General features: G+C 42.0%; 1 long non-coding RNA gene across 1 annotated transcript in view; it reads right to left on the reverse strand.

Moving 5' to 3' along the window:
* The window catches only part of LOC144073043 (uncharacterized), a 56,218-nt gene that overhangs the window by 29,060 nt on the left and 2,959 nt on the right, over positions 1-24,199 (reverse strand). Inside the window, exons 2-3 of the long non-coding RNA XR_013299993.1 lie at positions 21,309-21,407; positions 173-281 (exon numbers count right to left, since the gene is read on the reverse strand). This is a non-coding gene — a long non-coding RNA (uncharacterized LOC144073043). The remainder of the gene's footprint in view (positions 1-172; positions 282-21,308; positions 21,408-24,199) is intronic.

Consider the following 24,199-nt stretch of genomic DNA (forward strand, 5'->3'; position numbering starts at 1 on the left):
AGGTACCACTGTATCAAATTTATTTTGTGTGTATTAAAATGTATTTAAAAAAAACGAGTATTTACATTTTTATGATTGAAAAAAGTCAAAAACTGAATAAAATTTTCTAATTTTTAACTAATCCATAGAAACATCCTCCAAGGACGGATAGCTACCGGCTCGGGCTACATACCTGCCGAGTTTCAAGAAGACCGCTTCCCGAACGACCGAGGACGAGGCCTTCAACGTTAGTGTCCACAAGATCAACAACAACCCAAGTGGCAGCTTGTCACACCCCCGGCCTGTAAAAAACACACACCGCCGATCCATAAATGTAGGCAATCCAACTTTTGACATTTCCTTCCCGATTCTCAAAGAACAATCCGCAGAAAATCAGAACATTTTCAACCCGAAGCGTCCTCCGATTCCTGGAATGATGGACGCTTATCGCGGTGTGTGAAGTGCTGCTTCCGTGGATGAAAATACGTGTATATTCTTGCCTCGGGGCGCGAGTGTGAGGTGGAAGAAAGCCTGGCAAAGGTGGGTGAGGAAGGCACGCACCCAGGGAGGAAGCCACGAAGAAACGAAAGCGATAAAGCGTCAGGCGAAGAAGAGCGAAAGAGTCCGGGGTTTGATACCCTTTCAACGGAATGTTTGTTGACAGGGCTCGGCGGGCCCCGAGGCCTCGAGATGAATGATTGAACAGCGCGCCTGTCAAAGCCGCCATGTTTCTGCGGGCTCGTCTTTGGCTAGAGGGAAGGTAACGGGACGGCTAATTGACACGGAATTAAGCATGAAACGCTAGCGCAGACGTCTTCTGCCTCGGATGGTCTCTTTGTAAAAAAGAAAACGGCGGGAGGAGCGGTGGGTTTTTCCAGACGTTTACAAACACGCATCGAGTCGACTTGAAACGTGTGCAAACAGACAAGCGCGAATGCGTTTTATGGCCCACTGTTGGTGGATCAAATTTCAGGGGTTGAAGGGTTTTGAAGGGTTTTCAACACCCACTGCCATACGTGTCAAAAAGCAAATTGAAGGTGAGGGGAAAGATATTTCGGGGGTAGGAAGTCATCCTATTGGGATTTTAAAGTGGGTAGAAAAGATGGGGAAGGTTAAAGGGGCGCAGGAAAAATTGACTTTTTTTTTTTTTTATCGGGCTGTACAATGGTACCTCGACATACGAGTGGCCCGACATACGAGCAATTCGAGATACGAGTAAAATTTCGGGCAAATATTTATCTAGAGATACCAGACAAATTTTGATATACGAGCAGTCAGCAGACGCGAGATGCTGCTCATAAGAACATCATGGCCACTGTCTCTCTCCCCGCAACTCCCTCGTGTAATGTCTCTGGTCGCAACTCCCTCTGCGAGCACTGTGTTTTTTTTCCCCGTAAGTCAATGCGAATGGCGTATTTATTATCCTATTGTGAGGACGTGTGCATCATTTTGGGAATATTTTGAAGGGAATACAAAATCAAATAACCCTCGATATTGACTGAAAGTCAGTGTGGGGGCGGGGCAAAAAGAGCCAACGTAATCCAAGTTCATTTAAATTTGTTTATGTTATTTTATCAGTGCATTGCCCAAACATGCATGCTAGGCTAGCTGGCTAACAGTCTAAATTGCCCCTATGTATAAGTGTTAGCGTGAATAGTTGTCATTTATCTCTTCGTTCCCTGCGATTGGCTGGTCAACGATCCTGGGTGTCTCCTGTCTAGTGGCCATAGTGGGCTGGGATTGGCTCCAGCACCCCTCCGTTCGGAAAATGAAGGATTTTAGCTTCTTTTACTAACTAGCACAACAGATACTGTTCACTTGCAATAGTCGATTTTCTCCGCTTCATTGCATTTCTTTTGGCCATTGCATTGCTTCTATGGCACGTGATTTATTTATTTTACCCAATCAGATTTCACCGTCAGCATGTTACCATATCAATTTCGTCTGCCCATGGCCTCTGCAATCTTTACTGGCCGCTTTAATTCAATCGCTTCCTGTGTCCAATAAGCATTGCGCTTTGATAAAGTGGAGTTATTTCTAAGCGCGAACCGGAACGGGAGACCGCCGGGTCAAAAGGTGCGACGCCATCCCGCTGACTGGCGACCAATCAGAAGCGGCGGAAGGGAGGAGGCGAACCCGGCAAAGAAGGCGGATCCCCAGGGTCAATTATCCTCGGGAAAGGAGGTTCCGCGGGCGGCGTTCTGCATCTCGTTTGCAAGCGGCGGCCAAAAGGTGCACCTGAGCCGGTGCGCACGCACGGGCAATTAACGCGGCGCGCACCTCAATACGCCTGACAGTTGCCGGGCAGGAGTGGGCGGGGGGTCCTGAGCGCGTCTCCCGCCTTCCCAGCGAGACTAATTTCACATAAGGGGGCTTCGCCTTCCACTCGGAGGGCTTTGCGGTCCACTCGGAGGACTTTGCGTTCCACTCCGAGCCTGCGAAAAACGCAAAAACATGAGTACGGTTTTAAGTATTAGTAGGATTCCGCATGCGAGACCACAAGCTGAAAAATGACGTTTCCTGTTTTAACTGTACAAAAAAGGCATTCGTCCACTTTTGAACAAAGCCAAATTAAATGTGTAAATCTTATTTTTAGGTGTTTTTTTCAGAGGGTACTTTGTATTTGGTTATCTTATATGGGAAAAATATTGATTTGAGATACGAGTAAATTGACATACGCATTAAGCTCTTATTTCAAGGTGTTACTGTATAATGTAGGATTTCTTTTTAATGGGCCCTGAAGAATTGGAGTGTGTTTTAAGAGAAAATAAAAATAAGAGAAACATGAAATGAGACAAAGACTATTTACAAAATATGATAAGAAGCAAAAAAGCTGCATTCATTCTGGTCGGGAGCCGCATGCGGCTCGAGAGCCACGTGTTTGCCACCCCTGAGATAATGAAATACCAATTCAAATTTCTTCAAAAACTAAGGGAAAAATCCGAAAAATTATTCAATTTTGAACCTCACTTCCACATTTTTCAATTTCATAATATTACTGCCACCATAAAGATAAAAATAAGATTCCATAATGACTAACAATAACAATTCAAGCCTTTTCACTGGAAACCTCATTACGGCAGCACAATTCCTTTCCCTTTCAAAATTCTCATCCCATCCAAAAAAGTAACCCCAACAAAACCCATCTTTGACATCAACATCTGTGTTCATGTGCGCGTTCTTTCCACACATCGGCGCATTAGCATGTAATCAAGTGGCGACCTTGGCGATGACCTCATTGCCACAGGGCATTTTGCAGCTAGCAAGGCTAACGCGAGGCTAATGAGCGCCATTCACTGCGTCCGGCTGCTCGGGAAAAAACACACAAACACACACACACACGTTTAATGGATCCATCCTTCCGATCAGTGCATTTGCACAAAGCGAGTCGGCGTCCGTCCCCCCAAGTGGGCAGCTTCTTCTCAGTCATGCGAGGCGAAGGAAAACCGCTCATTCCTCGTCAACTTGTGGTCACACACACACACACACGCACACACGCGCACACACACACACGCACACATACACAGCAACTTCCTACCGACTCGGAGTTGTTGCCACCGAGAGCGAACTCGTGATGAAAAGGAGGCGGGAAGAGAGTTAGGGTCTGTATGTGTGTGTAGTTCTCGCATACTGTACACACACTGCGCACACACACACACACACTTAGAGCAAAGCTGGCTGGCTTTTGACAGAGGCAGAATTATTATGGCGAGGTGAATATTACACCCTTGGGACTTCATTTACCTCCAGCATATTCACTGAGTTTCTTCGTGTTTTACTGCGCCTCATAATCCCAGCCACACACACACACACACACACACAAACACACACACACACACGCACACACACACACACACACACACACACACACATACACACATACACACACAGTCACACACACTTCTGCACTATTTTTTTTTATGTCCCTGCGTGTTGTCGGGGGTTATTATTGGGATCATTATGGGATGTGGATAGTGTTCAGAGGCCCCTCTCATCTTCAAATATGACCCTGGTCATAGTTTTTTTTTTTTTGTTTAACATAAGTCCACGCGGAATCTTTTCAAAATTCACCCCCTGAAGCCGGTTTAATTCAGCAATGCGGAATTTGGGGGGCATGTCTAACACGAATAAATAGAAAGAGTCGATTTTTGGCATGCTCGAAAAGACACTGAGTTCTGCTTTGTTTTTTGGGGGGCCTTTTCTGAGTCATATTTGAAATTTAGGCTGATTTATGACACATTAGCAAGCTGCTAGTGTCAGTAATTGAAGTTTTTTGTCTTTTTGTGTTTAAAAACATGAATCACAAAACTTTAATGGGAGGCGCTTCTATCATGAGTCATCATGTCTATAAAAACAGTTTAAAAAAAGTCCACTGCAAACTTTTAATTAAAATCGAAACAAGATTTTTTTCTTGAATAAAGTCAAATAATTTTTCTTGTTTTGATTGTTAAAATTTAGTTCACAGATTGTGTAAGATTATTCCATTCTTATTATTATTGACACAATTCATTTACTGCCTTCCCTCTACCGTATTTTCTCGCATATTAGCCACACCCGCATGTAAGCCGCACCCTTAAAATTCCATTAAAAATCATTGAATTTTACAATTTCTCTCGTATAAACCGCCCCCTGATTGACAATTTTCACCTTAATGTTCATGGTTTTAATAGGGAGTACAAATGTATTACTTTGAAGGGAAAATATTAAGAAAAATCATAAATGACCGTATAGGCCGCATTGTTAAAATGGCGTGTATGCGAGAAAATACGGTTTTCAAATGAATTGGACTTCTATTACCATCAATGGCATGCAATGAGTTAAAGGTAACCAGCGGATTTCTTTTGTTGTGCTGTTTTTTTTTAGCTCTTTGTGTTATCACGTCATTAAAAATTGAGACAAGTAGGCAGGTCAGGAGACATTGCATATGTTTGGGAGCATTATTATTATTAAATAATCATGTTTGTCTCTTGAACGGGGAGTGACTCATGCCACTATATCAGTAATTAGATCAATTATTGATGGGTCGGCATGGGCACGGGTGAGAGGATGTTGCGGCCACGGAAATGGAATTGCCAAAGCCAATTATCGTCTTTTTCTCCAAGAGTGGCCCCATTTGGGTTGTCACTTAAAGACTGCCAAATGCTGCCGCTAATAAAACCACAAGGAGCACTTAAGCTTCTTAATTAATAGTCCGCTGATTAATATTTTAATTGCCGGGGATTAAGGATCGCTGGCGAGGAGAGCGTGCCGTGTTTCATAACAAGCCGACGCCGCGCTTCATGCTCGATTTGCCGTCTTTACTGCGCAACCAGTGGATTTTAATCCGATTTTTATTTGAGGTTCAGTGGCAAGCCATTGATCATTTCCATTTCTACGCCCGCCTCGATTCGATGGTGCGTTTGGGTCGGGCCGGGAGGCAAAATGGCGGCTGGCGTTCGGCGAATATGCTGAGGGAAGGACCTTTTTACGGTACGGTTATTCTCAACATGGCGGCGTAGCACTGCGCCCGGAAATCGAAATGTTTCCAGCTCGGTGCCCGACTGCGGGGATGATGTTCTCTTGAACGTCCTCACTATGAGAAGCAAAATCTGGAATCGAGTACCTGTCAACTTATACGTTTTTACTGTATTTTATACGTTTTTGATAATTTCAAATTGTGTATGGCGTATAATAACTTTTGTTCGGGATATTTTAAAAAGTATGATTTTTGTAAAACTGATCCCGTTTTACCCATTTTGGATTCTCTCGGTCTCTGGTAGCAGACAAAAATGTCATCAGAAAGGTCATAAACCGACCAAGACCACCTCTCTGGTGAGGTCTTGGAGAAGCTGTTTGGTCCACGCCAGTCTAGAAGGTACGAAGTCTAAGACATGAACTGAATCAAGAACAAGACAAGATCATTTCTGAGACCAAGGCAACATCTTGATTGTTGGGGGTCAAAAATGGCACCAAGACCGAAATAATACAAATACAATCCATACCAGGCCAAAATCAAGACTTTTGGATTCAGGAACAAGACCGACAACAATACTGAGATGAATACAAGAACACACTTACAATCATGACTGAAAACAGAACAAGATCAAGACTTTAAGAAGTGAAGACCAAGATGGAAATAGGACACATGCTGATTGAGCCTAGACTAGATCATTATTGAGACCAAGACAACATCTTGATTGTCGGGGGTTAAAACCGGAACCAAGACCGAACAAAATAAGACAAATATAATCCAGAGCAGGCCAAAATCAAGACTTTTGGATTGAGGACCAAGACCGAAAACAATAGCGAGATAAATACAAGACCACACTACCATCATGACTGAAAACAGTACAAGATCAAGACTTTAGGAAATCAAGACCAAAATGGAAATAGGACACATCTTGATTGAGACTAGGAAAAGATCATGACTGAGACCAGGACCGGAATAAGAAGAACACAATCCAGACCAGGCCAAAATCAAGACTTTTGGATTAAGGACCAAGACCGACAACAATACTGAGATGACACTATCATCATGACTGAAAATAGTACAAGATCTAGACGTTAGGAAGTCAAGACCAAGATGGACAGATCCTGAATGAGACTAGAACAAGATCAAGATGAAAATCTGACACATCCCGATTGAGACCAGGACAAGATCAAGACTTTTGGGAGTCGAGACAGACACACGATCAAGATTTTGGCCTTGAAACCAAGAGGTCAACAATAAACAAAAAAAATCCTTGTGTCCTTTCCTAGTTTTATTTTCTTACAAGACAAGTTGACATCCAGAGTACCGGTAATTGGTCGACTGCGCACAGCCACATGGGGACGGAATAATTACTTCCCACACTGTACCCCATAATTGGTTGATATATCGCATCTTTAAAGCGCCTTTGGACTATTCATCAAAAAGGACAAGAAAACAGTGGCAAAAGTCGCCAGTCGACTCGGCGCTGGAGGCTTTTACTTACGCACATACGCTCGAGCTCGCCGATAAAAAAGCCAACCCGATTCATCCCCCAATCCCCATCAACCCCCTCGCTCTCGGGAGGCCGTGGCGCGTTCCAACGCCGACATGAATAAAACAAGTTATTCTTTTCTAGATAAACACACTCGGCGTGCCAGCAAACAAGAGGGGGAAACGGCGCCAAGCTTTGGTTTTCCTCCAGCGATGGCGCCGGAGTGGGGGGGCGCCGGGCTCCCCCGATGCTCGCCGCCGCGGCCTCTCCGCGTGCCGGTCCCGCGCGCAACAAAGCGTCTTCTTTGCCCGAGGCGGCGGATGGAAGTTCTGAGCACAAACAAAAGCGGCTAAATACCCAAGCAGGCCTCGCCCGGCGATTTGAACAAAAGTGGGTTATTCATCGGCTTTGTCAATTCCTTATGTACATGATAATAATCAGCCAATTCCCCCGCCGCCGCCCGGGTTTGTTCATTAGAATCGGCGCGGCGAATGCTAAGTGAATCATTAGCGAGGCGTCACTTCGGTCCACGTTTGACAAAGGTGTGCATTAGCGGACGGAAAAGGTTAAGCGTGCTAAAAACGAGAGAGTAAATGTGGCGAATAAATTGAGAAATTAGCAATAGGCGGGCAGAGAAGGGTCTCCGAGGACCCGGCGCTGAGGCCAGAGCTATTATGGGATGTGGCACCAGGCAGCTGGGTGGGTAATTAGCATGGTGCGTTTAGCACGACGCCCCATACGCGGGGAAATGTATATGACTTTAACCGCCCACTTGACCCACTTAGCCGGAAGCTTTGCGGTCTTTTTTGGTCATGTGACTTTGCCGTCCGTGGGGACGCCGAGCGGGAAGGTGAGCAACTCAAGTTGCCGCTTTGCTAGCACGGGTCACGTGTGTTGACATTGTGAATGTGCTAGGAGTATTTTTGTCAAACAGCTGGCTGCCGCCATCTGCTACAGCGTGCACATCTGTGCGTTTCCATGTGTTAGCATTTTCAAACTGCAGTCATGCCTCTACTTACAAATGCCTCTAGGTACGAAAGTTTCAGGTTACATTTTTTTTTAATTGAACGACTCAAGATACGAAAAAGATCCGGGTTAAGAAATGCCTCCAAAAGTAAATGCATTTTATTTTGAATTCCCCTTATTAAGCGATTAAAATCCATACAAATGCAATGCAGCACATATTTTCACACACACACACAAGTTAAAGTCTAAAATGTACTACAAAGTGGACAGCTTTCGGCTCGAATGGGCAAACACGGGTATTACATCTCCCAGTATAACCGCCGCGGAGGGAACTATTTCAGCGGCGCAGGGCACATTTTCATATGTTTTATCTTTTTTAAAATCATTTCCTTATACCGTAATTACTCGAATATAACGCGCACTCGAAAATAACACGCAGGTATAACTTTGGGCCAAAAAAATCTGGAAAAACGCAGTACTCGAATATAGTGCGCACCTAAAATTTCCTGCTGACAAAAATCAGAAATCTTACCTTTTTTTCTTCGTTTCACGATTGTTTTGTTCAAACAAATTTATTCATTAGAATCCTTCAAATGAAAAGTTCCTCTCTCTCTTTGTCTGTCCTCTCATACATCTCTTCGTTGAGAATCCTATCAACGTCCACGCTTCCTTCATCCACTTCCTCTTCCTCCCACAACACATCATCCGATTGGCTTTACGAGATGACGTAAAATCCGTGCGTCAAAGTGAGTTTGACAATGCTTTTTTCGATCGAAAATTTGTAATTTATTTTAGTTATTGATTATAACACTGAACTGAGAGAGGGTGAACTGAGACGGGTACGAGGCTAGAGGGGGGCAGTGGTGGTCTCGGCTTTACGAGATGACGTAAAATCCGTGCGTCGGCTTCACGAGATGACGTAAAATCCGTGCGTCGGCTCTACGAGATGACGTAAAATCCGTGCGTCAAAGTGAGTTTGACAATGCTTTTTTCGATCGAAAATTTGTAATTTATTTTATTCAATTCAATTTCAATTCAATTTATTTGGCAAGAAAAAGCACCAGGCTAAGGGCCATGTAACAAGACACACAAAAAAAAAAAAAAAAAAAAAAAAAAATTAGTTTTTGATTATAACACGCACCCCCAACTATTGGAATTAATTATTTTGCAAAAACCTGCGTGTTATATTCGAGTAATTACGGTACTTTTCTTCTTTCATTTGTGTTTACTCACATCTTTCATACAAAATTGGGACACTTTGACCAATTTAGTTGGTAGTTGTGTGAGGACCGTGGAACGAATTAGAGAAGTTACATATTAAGAACACCTCTACTTACGAAATTTTCAAGTTACGAAAAAAGTTCTGGAACCAATTAATTTCATAAGTAGAGGTATGACTCGACTACAAACCAGAATTGAATTTTCACCGCGATATTAGAACCCCAAGTGGTTAGCGCGTCGGCCTTAAATTTCCATTTTAAAAAATTCATTCATTTGTCTCAACTTTGTTCGGTATACGGCTGAGCATCTTTATTGATTTTGTTGAGCAATTTTTCCTGACTATGTAATTTGAATTCAGCCTAAAAATCTCATAAAATGCACTTTTGAAACCTAAAAATACAAATATTGTTTGTTGCAATTACGCTAAGTACAAGACATACCTGGACATTAATTTAGCAGTCCAGCATCTCAAACCGATTGCCCGTTTAGCAAACTAATTTAACTCATTAACTCAATAATGAACATTAATTCGCCCCTCCCAGTCAAAATGAATTGGATGTCTCCCACCATCAATGGCTATGTATGACAGCCAGCCCTTCCAGTTGAAATAAATTGGCCAACGCGTTTCTAACTTTGCACTTGGATTAAGCTAGCGACCAGTCCAGCCAGAGTGGGTTAGGCTCCAACGCCCCGTGACCCTAATGAGGACAAGCTCCAAAAGAAAACGGATGGACAGCCATCTAATCCGGTAACGGTAGGTTTCTAAAAAAAAAAAGCAACATGACGGACTGTCAAGAACACATCAGCTTCGAACTGGTGAAAATGAGAAAGCGGCGCAGCGGGGGGTTGGTGGGGTGGGAAGGGGGGTTTTGCTTTCCAAAAAAGGGAGGTTTTAGCATACTAAAATCCTCCCAAAACAAGTCACACGAGACGCACCGGCTCTCCCATTAATTAGGCTGCCGATATTACAAGATGAATCAAAGATGGAGGAGGGAAGACCAAGGAGCGAGGGTGTTGACTCGAGGCGGCCCGAGGGTAGCCTACGGGGCAAAATCGAGGGGGGGGGGGGCGGCCGGGGATGACGGACGGGCCAAACGGCGTCGTTTCTTCTCATCAATAGCGTAGAAGTTCACAAGAAAGTACTCCGAGTGATAACGGCATCACGGCTTGATCGCATATGCGTTTTGATCCGCCGATGAGTACAAACGCAGCGGCCGGCGAGAATCGTGGCGGGAGAGCGTGATGAAAAATGACGCCTCTTTACCTTCCCAAATCTCCAAATCCAGTCGTGAGTAATTGCTAAGCGCGGCGAGAAGTGCTCTCCGAGGAGAAACTAAGCAATGTTCGCCGGGCGAGGTCCAAGCACCGCCGTTATTATTATTATTATTTTTACTATTTTCGTACTCCGCTTCGCTTTTGACGACGGCGGGATTTTTCCCCCGCTTTCTCCGCCTCCCCGACATAAAAGTAAACAACGTTGCCTGCAGGCACAATTTTCCTCGGCAACACAATAAAATGTGCGGGGAATTTATGATGGTCATCCATTAGCTCGTACCAAGGAAACATCACCCTTATCTGTCGTCCATCATTATAATAGAGGGTTAATGCACTGAATTTACATAAAAAAGTCATATTGACTGCATGAATTATTTACACCCTCAGCTGTTTTTTCCAATTTGGCGTTTTTGCTTTTTTTGCTTTTTCCGCGTTTGCAGCGGGAGAGGAAGAGGAGGAAGACGAAGAGGCTTGGTCCAGGTTCTCCGAGGAGAAAATCGGATCAATTCCTCCATGAAGGTATTTTTGCGAAATCTTTAGCAAAGTGACGCTGAGATGGCTTCCTAAAGCATCTGTCACTGGTAAAAAATATTCGTACACTTAGTGGAAAAAAACAAAAACAAGAACGATATTGCAAAATAAACACATTTGATACAATTTCCAATGGCAACTACCATATTTTCTTTGCCTTAAAATCATTGAATTTTGCAATTTCTCGCGTATAAGCCGCCCCCCAATTCAAAATTTTCACCTCCATATTCATGATTTTAATACAAATGTCTTACTTTGAAGGGAAAATCTTAAGAAAATCATCACACGTGGTATTTCTGAGATACGGTATGAATCAAAAGCACATTATTAGGGTCAATATCACATTAAATTAAATGATCCACTAATGGTTGTTTTCTTACTGCAAAACAGAAAATAACCAACAAATAGTAAATGTTAATTTGCAGACATCTACAGGTGAAAAAGAGTATAGAATGCTATAAGTCTTGTGCGCATATAAGCTAGTCATCATTTTTTTTAGTTACAAATTCGGCTTATATGTGAGAAAATACGGTAGTAGAAAAATAATCGCACGTGGTATTTCTGAGATTCTGTTTGAATGGAAAGGATTGTCTGCTGGATTGCAGATTCCTAAAGTGTGTTGCCTACACAGAGACAATTTCAAAAAGGAAGTCATGTGAGCAGTACAACCAGGAAGTGTGTCCATAGCGGTCTAGTTTGCCATCCCTAGGTGAGACGGTGGCGCCCTTAGCGAGCAATGGCAGGCACAAGCAAGTGAGTTTTTTCACATTTTATGCCAGATACGGTTTATTATTGAATTTCATTCATAGATGTCAACATTAATTTTGTTAAGCGTCTTTTCTGTTTATCTTTTCTGTACTTTAAAATAAATGACCGTCTCGGCCGCACCTTGCAGTTTCGTCCATGTCAAGTCTAATTTGTGCGCATATAAGCCGCACCCTCGAGTTGGTCATTAAATTTTTTTAGCGACAAATACGGTGTACATGCGTGAAAATACGGTAAATCAACCCCAAAAAAGCGAAGAAAACAATATATCCAAGGAAATACCAAATGGTAACATTCCAAACTTCCTCATCATTTTTCCATCTCAACTGTTGACAAGCTGGCGGGCGAGTGTGGTACATTGCATTTGCCTCATTGCACCCGCGGCCGGGCCGTGCCATGCTTGCTTACCCCGACAAAATGAAAAATCAATAAGCGTCCCCCTACCCGCAGACACCATTTTTTTACAGGACAATTGACCATGACACAGTGCTCCCTAAGTGGTGGCTACATTATTTCCACTCGCTTGACTTAAGATATATGCGATCTATTTTTGACGGACGGCACCTGCCGGTCAACGCTTTGGGAAAGTCAAGTGGCGGCCATTGAAAAAAATATTTTTTTTCACTAGTTTAGTTTTGTTAAAAAAGCAAGTTTTTTTTGGTTTAAAACCGAAACTTAAGTAAATATAACAATAAAAGGTGATTCATTTATTAATCAATTACTTGAATGTAATCGTTTGTTAGTAAACTGAAAATAAACAGTATACTTTTATGTATTTTTATTTATTCAGCCAGAGATAACCACCCCTGCCGAAATGTTAATCGGTACCCAAGAGCTTTGTTTGTAAGGAGATTGGCCATTAAAAGAGGAGCAGAATCGCATTGATTTTTAATTTATACATGCAAATTTGTTAGCCGCACAATTTGGAGTACAGTAAGCCGAGCCGCTCGAGCACTTCTGGGTTGAAAGTGACTGAGGAGTTTACACGCGTGCAGAATCAACACTGGACATCACGCACTTACACACGGAATCAATTCAAAACCAGATTACTACTCTTGTGGAGTGTTTGCTACGGTGGCCGAGAATTGTCGGGCGAACTCCAGAGTCCAAATGCTTTGCAAAAAGGAAAAAAAAAGGCACCAATGTAAATTGCCACAACATGAACGCCAATTCCAATCACTTTGCAAAAAACAAAAGCAAGAATGCAAATTGGACAAAGCCCAAATGCCCATTGCCACAACATAACCCCAAATACCCACAACGCAAACCCCAAATACCCACATCGCAAACCCCAAATACCCACAACGCAAACCCCAAATACCCACAACCCAAACCCCAAATACCCACAACCCAAACCCCAAATACCCACAACCCAAACCGCAAATACCCACAACCCAAACCGCAAATACCCACAACCCAAACCGCAAATACCCACAACCCAAACCCCAAATACCCACAACGCAAACCCCAAATACCCACAACATGAACACAATTTGGCCAAAGCATGACTGCAAAAAAAGACATATACAAAAAAGCCCAGCAATGAAGAAAAAAGCGACGACCCAGAATTAAATAAATAGGTAAATATAAATCCCACAGAAGTACACATGACATAAGGAGTCCAACTAGAGTTACAGTTCTAATGTGGCTGCCGTGCAAAGTAGTACCCAGGAAAAACCCACGCAGGCACAAGTAGAACACCCAAATCCCAAATTTCTGGAACTTACATTTTTAAGATCTGCTCATGTTTTTTTTTATTTGAGAAAAATGTGCACCACAACGTGATTACATCAAACAACTGATGCCAAAATGTTTCTTAAGAGCAGATGTTCAGTTCCCTCTTTCCCACCTCAGGGGTTAAGTCGCAATCATGCTAGCTGTCTGATTGTATCTTAAAAAGTGTGTTAGCCACATTATGAACGCTCCAAAAAATCCACAGAGCATCCAGAACAATTAAGACATCCGTCCCAGAGACGAAGACGGCGACGGGGCACCGAGCGGATTGACACATTTGTCACGTATTCATTTGTCGAGTTGGCGTCACTGACGGCGCTTTCTCACCTCCATGACAGCGGGGACGGGGGAGAAGGGGGGGTGGAGAGAACGGCGACGTGGCGCACCCGCCGCGCCGTGCACTTGGATTAGCTATCATAATATGATGGCAGTAATTGAGCTCGTCATAATTGCTCAATTGCCAATCCTTTCCCTCGGGGGTGTGAGAGACAACTGTTAGTGCTGCGCAAGCCTTCATTACAGGGGCGTGATATCGTGATAATTCACTTACAGTATAGCATGACTGGCAGTGATGACTCCGCGCGTGGCTCCGACTAATACATCATTTCGTTATAACTTCAGAGAGGCATTTATTAAAGTCCCACTATCATGAATTTTACACACTAATTAAATAATAGAAGAGTACAGTGGTACCTCTACTTATGAATGCTTCTCCATACGAAATGTTCCAATTACAAAACCCGTTGACATGCTAATTACTGTTGCAATATACGAAAACAAGATCCAAGTTAACCACTTCTACTTCTACTACAGCTCCATCTAGTGAATGACTACTACTATAACTACTACTACAGCTCCTCTAGTGGATGACTACTACTATAACTACTACTACAGCTCCATCTAGTGGATGACTACTACTACAGCTCCATCTAGTGGATGACTACTACTACGATGACGACTACTACTACTACTGCCGCTGCTACAACTACGACTGCTACTGCCACTGCGACTACTACTGCGACTACGACTGCTACTGCGACTACGACTGCTACTGCGACTACTGCCACGACGACTACTACGACGACTACTACTACGACTACTGCTGTTGCTGCTGCTACAACTACTATTGCCACGACGACTACTACTACTACTACGACTACTGCTGTTGCTGCTGCTACAACTACTATTGCCACGACGACTACTACTACGACTACTGCTGTTGCTGCTGCTACAACTACTACTACTGCCGCTACGACTACTACTACTACTACTGCCACTACAACTACAACTGCTGCTATGACTACTACGAGTACTACTGCCACTGCTACTACGACTACTGCCACAACGACGACGACTACTACTACTACGACTACTACGACTACTGCTGTTGCTGCTGCTACAACTACTACTACTGCCGCTACGACTACTACTACTACTACTACTACTGCCACTACAACTGCTGCTATGACTACTACTACTACTGCCACTACTACTACTACTGCCACTACTACTACTACTGCCACTACAACTACTACTGCCACTACTACTACTGCGACTACTACTATAACTACTACTACTACTACTACTACTATTAATACCACCACCACTACTACTGTATCTTATAATCTGGTGTGCCCTTTTCATTCATTCATTTTCTGAACCACTAAGAGTCATGGGGGGTGCTGGAGCCTAATTTGGAGCCTTATGGTGTGGAAAATTCTGTATATTGAAAAGGATCTATCACAAAGTAATGCAAAGACATCTTCGAGTGTGGCATTCCAAAAGTTCTCATTCGGTTTGATGCCACAGATCCCACCCTTGTCTCGAGTTTGACTACTGACAATAAAAGAATACAAAATCTCAACCCTCGTGAACTTTGCGAACAAGAGTGTTCCGCCAGAGCCGTCTAAAGTACTTCATCACTACGCGGCCGATGCGGTTTGATAAAGAGCGCCAAGAGATTCATATCAACTTCTCTCGCCGCCGCTTTCGTCTCTCCGAGAGAACGCCTGGCTTTGGGGCGTGACCTCCTCACGTATCTTTCCAAAGATTTGTGGATTGGACTTGTCCGCCGTTTCTCTTTGAAAATGGCGTGGAAGCAGACGCCCCGCTTGAATATACATGACTTCTTCTACTTCGGACATGAATTTCGACCATCGCCTCTTCATTTGCAATGGCCGGCGCGAGGCGTGACGGACACGCGAGGTGAAGAATAGAGCGGTCGCCCGCTGCCCTCTCCACGAGGAAGCTCTGCGCCGTGTTATTCCGCTCCTCCGGGCGGGTCAAAGTTGAAGGCTGACAATATAAGCTCATCGGCACTCCCGACACTTCCCGTTAAGGCGCTTGGCGAGCGCTTAAATATTCATGCGGTCCACCCCCACTTTGTAATGACGTACAAAATAACTGTGTGACAGGAGTGGAGAGACTGTCCTTTGTGGGGGGTCAATGACAAATAACTGTGCTTGAGAAGCAACAACACAACTACTGTGTCATAGATTTTTGCATCGTAAGTTGGCTACACAAATGTCGGCTCTACTGGTCTTCTGTTTGTGGAGTCATTCTAAAATTAAGGAAATACCGTATTTTCTCGCACATTAACCGATTTCACGTATATGCCGCATCCTTAAAATTGGCTTAAAATCGTTGAATTTGACAAATTACCTCGTACAAGATGCCCCGATTCACAATTTTCACCTCCATATTCATGGTTTTAGTAGTGAGTACAAATGTTACTTTGACAGAAAAATCTTAAGAAAAATCATCACATTTTTTTTATTTCTGAGATACGTTTTGAATCGATTGCTGGATTGCACAATCCTAAAGGGTGTTGCCAGCACATAGAAAAATTCAAAAAGGAAGTCATGTGAGCAGTACAACCAGGAAGTGTGTCCGTAGAGGTCTAGTTTGCCATCCCTAGGTAAGATGGTGGCACCCTCAGCGAACAATGGCAGGAAGAAGTAAGTGAGTTTTTCATGTTTTATGCAAGATACGCTATATTTTTGTTCTTGAATTTCATTCATAGACGTCAAAATCAATTTCGTTTAGCGTATTATCTGTTTATATTTTCTCTATTTTTAAATAAATGACTGTCTCGGCCGCATTATCTTGCTTTATGGCCTTTCATCTTTGTTACCTTGCGTTTTATAGTGCATGTCAGGTCTAATTTGTTCGCATATAAGCCGCACCGTCGATTCAGTCATTTATTTTAGCGACAAATATGGCGTTTATGCGAGAAAATATGGTAAAATATAAAATCAGTTCAACATATTGTATAAATATTCAATATCTTAACATATTGTTGGCGGCACGGTGGAAAGTGGTTAGCGCGTCGGCCTCACAGTGCTGGGGTCGAGGGTTCGATTGCCAGATGGGTCCTCACTTTGTAGCGTTTACATGTTCTCCTGGGCTTTTCTACGGGTACTCCGGTTTCCTCCCACATCCCCAAAACATGCATGCTAGGCTAATTATATGCTAAGTTGTTTCTAGCTATGAGTGATTGGTCATTGTGTCTTTGTGCCCAAAGCTCCAAAAAGCTCAAGAATGAGCAAAAAAGGGGGATGACGGGGGCTAAAAGGTGAATTACCCTGTGACAGCTGCTCATCTTTACAATCAAGATTTGCTTACAAATTCCTTCCTTCAGTTACATAACATTCCATTCCATCCAATGTAAAAATGACACATTGCTGGCCATAAATCAACTTCCAATTACTGCGCTGCAAACTTTGGACGCTCTCCAACATCACAAGAGTCGCCCTCAGACAACTGCCAAGCGTGTCGGCGTTTACTACAGACACGCACGCACGCACACACACACACACACACACACAGACACACACACACACACACACACTTATGGGACTTCCCACAAGTGAGTGTTTTCCAGACAGTAAAAGTGCGAGAGGTGAATGAGGGGGTGAGTTAACAGCTGCTTGCCTCTACTAAACTCTCACACCTGCAAAGATGGAGGCACCTGTCAGACTACAAAATAAATAAATAAATATAAATATATATATATATATATATATATATATATATATATATATATATATATATATATATATATATATATATATATATGTTTGTGTCAACTAAACCCTATATATGGCAATTTTGTATGAAATTTGAGAATACTTAAACACAAGACTTAAAATAATGAATTCAAAAGAACTTACCATATTTTCCGAACTATAATTCACTTTTTTTTCCTAGTGGGGCTGGGCCTGCGAGCAAAAATGTGATTTATATATGTATTTATTTCTCTCTCTGTCAACCAACAGCCTGTTATGATGATTATGATTTTTATTATTATGTTTGATTTTTTTATTTTTTTTTTAAATTAAAGTTATTTGATAAACTGTGATTTAACAGATTCCAATCAGCCTGTTCTCCATTTTACTATTGTTACTTTGACGTATGTTTATTCTTGGTTTTTGATCAAATAAAAAGTGCCCTCCCAAAAATGCGACATACTTCGGTACGACTTTTAGATTGTTTTTTCTTCTTCTTCTTAATTGTGTATTCTTTGGCTAAAGTGCGAATTATACTTAATTTAGTATGAAAAATATGGTAAGGTTTTTGGGGTCAATGATGAAAAATAAAAGAATAAGTTTGATTTAAGCACACTCAAAAATCAGCAGTCAAATAATGCAAAAATCATTGCCCGTTTCAAAATAAAATACAGGAAGTGTATTTACTTTTCAGGCGTGTTTACTTTTTTGGGAGAATTTGGTTTCGTAACTTGAATTTCTTTCATATCTAGAAGTCTAACTGTATTAGAAAACCTACCACCACAATGAAATAAACGAAACCACACAAAAACCTGCTACAAGACGCGAATACATTCTTCCCGATGCAATAATTTCATGGCCGAGATCTGCCAGTATATCGTACATGACACCGTTTGATATATAAAAAAAAGAATACATTTCATAGTGTATTTCATAGACAAACCAGGAGTGATTTTGGCTCTGGAAAAAAAAAAGTAGTTCAGCTCCAAAGCTCAGCGTAGCGCGCATTTGAGGCTCAATTTGTCAAGTTCACTTTCTGCAGAGTGACAGCGAATATTACCCTGGTGAGCAGCCAGCCTCGACGCACAGACAAGCCGGAACGTCTGCGAGCTGGTGCGTGTGTTCTGAGGATGCCGAGTGTATTTTGGGGGGGATGTGGGAACCTCCAGAGAAGATCTGCTACGGCTGGAAAGAGTACTACTTCATACTGTCAATTTATACGTTTTTTTTATCATTTCAAATTGTGTACGCCGTATAACAACTTTTGTACGGGATTTTTTTCAAGTACGTTTTTTTGTAAACGATCTCGTTTTACCCATTTCGGCTCTAATCTAATGATGCTACTTCTGCCTTTTCACTATATAAATATAGCGTGTCAGCAAGCAATGTACCCAGACAGTCAAGCTGTCAGCGTCATGCAGCGACATCTACAGAATCTTGAATTTAGTGCAAAAGTCAAGTCTGTGTCTGTATTCTCACCTTCTTGCTACTGTGACAGTAAAATTTCCCAAATACGGGATGAATAAAGTTATCCAATCTAAAGTCCACTTTGGAGAAAATTTTAGACTTTTAAGTGAACAAAGTGAACAATCTGACAATTAAGAAAACAAACTTCACATTCCAGCATTAATAAATACGACCATATTTCTCCATCACTAACACTAACAATCTGACAATTAAGAAAACAAACTTCACATTCCAGCATTAATAAATACAACCATATTTCTCCATCACTAACTTACAAAAGAAGTTAAAGAACTGATAGCTGCTCCGAATACAACTCTGATTAGGTTTTTGCATAACAACCTGCACAAATAATGTAAATGTGCCGCATTGCATTTGTACGTTTTTTATTATCGCTTTATATGGGGAATTGCAATCATTAATAAGGGGAAAAATTGGCCGAGGTTGACCGGTATGCTACTTGTATTTTTAACATTGTCGGTGATTGACCAGTAAAGCCTTTTTAAATAAATTAATTCAAATTAAAGGGCATTCTCAGGAAGTTCATGCAAAGTTTACATGTAGTACATGAGTATGGATTTCGATTAATGCTGCCACTAAGAATTGGTTTAATTCTACTTTGAAAACATATTGGCTCCAAAAATGAACAGTTTTTATGTTGACCATTCAGAAAATTTTGCATATTAACAGTTACGTAACTGAAATTTGGAATATGTATTAAGAATTTTTCTACTGTTGACTGTTGTGAATTTACATACAAATAAATAAATTTGTTTTATATATCTAGACATGTATATATATATTATATATATACATGACATTTGTCAAGCTAAAATATGCACGATGACCACCACCTTGCACAATCAATAAACAAACACATACACAAATCAATGCCCCCCCCCAAAAAAAAAATCCATCTTAAAAAACAAATACCTCCCCAATACTATCCGCATTATCTTCCTTTACCTCTTGTATTGCACCTCATTTGCGACATACAATTCTTAATGCACAAAAATCAGCATTGAATCATCAATTATTTGAAATATATAAATGCAGATATGGAATTGAACTCCTGACATCTGTACTAAAGTCTATTACAGAAGTAAGTCAAGCTTAATTGACTGTATTTCCAGTAGAGTATGCCTTCTGTCACATGGTGTGTGTATGCATGTGTTTGTGTGTGTGTGTGTGTGTACCTGTCCGGCCAAAGCCCTGAAACAAGGTCTGATTTTTAGTGTGTGTGTGTGTGTGTGTGTGTGTGTGTGTGTGTGTGTGTTAATAATGCATGGCCCCGAGCCAGGACGGGTCCTTTGATAAAGTACAGCTCTGCAGCACATGCATAAGCAGCTAGCAGCCATATGCAGAAAGTGGAAATTGATGGTGGGGATAAAGTGTATACTACCCCGTGTGTGTGTGCAAGTGTGTGAGTGTGTGTGTGTGTGTGTGTGTGTGTGTGTGTGTGTGTGTGTGTGTGTGTGTGTGTGCAATAGAGAATGAGTTTTGAGAAGGATTTATGGATCATATCAATGTCCCGCTTTTGATCAGGTGGCAATTTTACAGGAGGAGTCAGAGGGTGGAGTAGGACTAGTTTAACTCTTTTGTTGTGCAGCTGTTCTGTAAATTAAGGGATCTTGAAAAAATATGACAAAATTATATATAGTGTATATTGCATAATTATATGGAAAAAGATTTTAATAGGTAAGCACGCAGCCATTGAGTCTGGTCTAATTTGGGCTATTTTCATTTTTCTGTTTAGAAGTTAATATTTTTATCACTCGTGGACGTCCAATCTATTTAAATGGATTGGACGTTGAGTGCTGGCAACGGAAGTCAATTAGTTAAAAATGTTAGTGTTTCAAAAGTAAAATATCTTTATCTTTAATGTAGGGGATTTGTTGTACATGTGTGTCATAATTCTGAAATAAATTTTATACATACATTGTAGGTTATGTTTTAAAATCCCAAAATTATTTTTGAACTAAATTTTTATATTACTAAACTTTCATGAACGTTATGCTAAATTAGAAAAATGAAAAAGATAATGCAAAAATGTCAATTTTCTCCTTTCAGACTAATCAGTAATATTAGTATTTATTTATTTTTAGCATTTTTCGACTTTTTCATTGTGTCTAATAATGGAATTAAGTATGAATTGCTTGGATTTTGTAATCAATACCAAGAAAATACTATACATTATATTTCTTTTGATGATGGCTAAAAATGTACCCATAAAAATGGTTTGAAAATATAAAATGTACTCACCTTTAAAACATGAATTTTTACAAACAGTCCCTTATCGACATTATTGATCTACTAAAGAATTAACTGAGTGTTTTCCATGAATATGTAGAAATCATATATTATATGTGTGAGCACAGTCATGATCATCTCAAGTCAAATACAAGTGTGTGTGTGTGTATGTTACCTCCATCCTCTCGTATTAAAGCTGTCAGTCAAATTGAATGGTGTCATGGGTCAGTGTGCAAGGGTTCAAAGGTCACAAGCATCCTCTCCACATGCCGTTCTGCCACAAGAAAAAAAGGAAAACATTTCACCAACAAGCTGTGAGTGAGAGAGAAGATGTGGATATGGAGCAGATACGACCCTTTTGAATTAAAAGTTCTTACACCCAAACTTTTTCCACTATACTTTCTGTTGGCTTTTGTCAAATCCACTCCACAAGTCTGTTTTAATTATGTTTTATTATTGTGAGTGATGCAGGAAAATGTCTCAAGAACACAAACTAAAGGAAAACCTGATTCTATCAGACAATATGTAATTCCACTAGCGTCACCCCGAAATTCTGCCATCCGCCCCATTTTGTCAATTTTCAGGCTCCTTTAAAGACAAACGTCTCAGATTTTTGCCTGATTGCCAAGAATTTAAATTTTCATCAGGTCTTATGGGTAAAACATTAGATTAGATTAGATAACTTTATTTATCCCGTGTTTGGGAAATTTCACTGTCACAGTAGCAAGAGGGTGAGAATACAGACACAGAAAAAGACATTCTAGACATAAATAAATAAGATAATAAATAAATAAATAAATATTTGGCCACTTGGTTTGATTGCTCACCATAAAAATCTGAATAAATCTACTTTAAAATTCAGCCCCTGAAGCAAATTTCATCCAGCAACATGACATTTGGTCTATCACGTCTATCAAGAACAGAATCAGCAGCCATTGACAGCGACCAATCTCAGGCCAACAATGGCCGCCGATGAGTTCCTTCTCCGTAAGGCTAAAGTTTTTTTTATACGCTAGCACGCCGCCACCTTCATCTTCCGCCCAGCTTCCCTTCATCTACGGCACCCCCGCCTCCCCCACTTCACGCAGTCATAAAGAACAGACATTCAGATATACAAGGGTGGAGAATATGAACCCCCACCGCCACCTCCGCCCTCCCCATTTCTTTTTGTTGCAGCTTTAATTTACTTTGTGCATTAATATTTCAGGGCCCTCTGCAGGCTCGCTGAGGGAGCCGTGTGTGAGCGTCGAGTGTGGATGCGTGTGTCGCATTCCAGCTGTAGGAAGGGAAAGGAGAGGATAAATATTTTAGCGGGCCTTATTGGAGACCCCCGTTTTATCTCTGGCGAACCCCCGTGGAACAGGGATCCCACCTTGATAAGCCCTTCTTGATCTGGGGTCTTATTTTTGAAGAAAACGGAAGAATTAGTAAGCAAGACGCCCAGAGATCAGCCGCACTCCGTCGGCTTTGATTGATGACACGACTTAAAACAAATGTCAAATAGTCAAGGTTAAGAGGAGCTATCGTCAGTGGTTGGCCAATTGATGGATGTTCTCGGTGTTTCTCCGTCTTAAACGCCTCATCTGATAAGCTCTCGCTAGTAGCTTCCATGATGATCCAATGGGATCGAGAGAAAGATATCGACTTGGAAGAAAATGGTGGATGCTGATTGGCTTTTGCAAACCAAGATGGCCGACTTCCCGTTCCGTTTGGAGGAGGGGCCCAAGAGACTTTTTTGTACGACGGGCTACGATAAATGGTTCCACCAAATTTTGTGGCAATCTGTCAATCAGGGTTCTAATTATCACCAAGTTTCTAGTAACTTCCAGTCACACGTACCGTATGGGATGCAGACACTTTGATCCAATCGGATCGAGCGAAAGATATCAACTTGCAAGATGATGTTTGATGATGATTGACACTTTGGAGGGTCTTTTTTAAGCCAATCTGGCCGACTTCCTGTTCTGTTTGGAGGATGGGTCCAATAGACTATTTTGTATGACGTGCTACGATAAATGGTTCCACCAAATTTTGTGGTGATCTGTCAATCAGGTTCAAAGAATCACATTCAACATTATGATTGTTTGTAAAACGCATTGGTCATAAAAGTAGTCCAAATATTTTGCAAATAAAACCCAGTCCAGTGTTTGGATAGAACCCGCTGCCATTTCTTCCTTTTCAAATGGACTGGACGTCCATCACCATCAATAGGACTTAAACATGATCGACCACTGCCAGCCTTCCCACTGTCGCAGGGCTTGTAATACATGTTAAAAGAATTTATCGCACAGCAAAATGCCTCGCGAAAAGTCATTAAACCACGCTACAAATCCAAGGTCCAATATTTTCTTTGGTCCCTTTCGGTCTCTTGCCGTGGCAAGGCGCAAAAACATGATCATTCACGACCAGTGCTGTAGGCGCCGTAATACTTACTTTCATTTAAAGAACTTATTATGCAGCAAAATGTGAGTGTTTGAATGTTCGGACTGGGAAAAGACATATGTGCAATTGGGCGAGGACGGGGGGTCGCCTGCAATTGGATTTTGAAATCGGAAGAGGATGGGGAAGATGCAAAATGGGGTGTTTATCACAGACCAGTGACTCTCCAAGCTAGGGGTCTCATGGTCATTGCATCAGGGGCACTCTGCAGGATGCCATATTGAAATGAGCCCCCCTCCGACCCCCTCCAGGCGCCGAGCCACTCCCGTATTTGTATTTTTCCCAATTGCCTCGGCTCCCCCGCTACTCCTTACCCCGCCTTCGCCGGCCTCTGATTGGTCCCCGGCTTCTTGATTTGCCTCTTCGTTTAAAAAGCACAAAATGCCTACTGGGATCCAATATGGGCTTGAGGCAGGGGGGCGCCAGCGGGCCCCCAGCAGGGGTGGAAAACACTAGATGAAGACGAGGAGGAGGAGGCGGAAAGAGAGGGAAAGCGATGCAAAACGTCTTCTTTTGGGGCGGCCCACCTTGACCCCGCAAAGACGGCGGGGGTGCCAGCCCGACCGGCGTGCGCCACTTTCGTTGGATGACCACCAAAGACGCAGCGGAGGAAGCGGGAAAAAGCCA

This window comes from Stigmatopora argus, chromosome 4 (assembly GCF_051989625.1).
Source record: "Stigmatopora argus isolate UIUO_Sarg chromosome 4, RoL_Sarg_1.0, whole genome shotgun sequence".
NCBI lineage: Eukaryota > Metazoa > Chordata > Actinopteri > Syngnathiformes > Syngnathidae > Stigmatopora > Stigmatopora argus.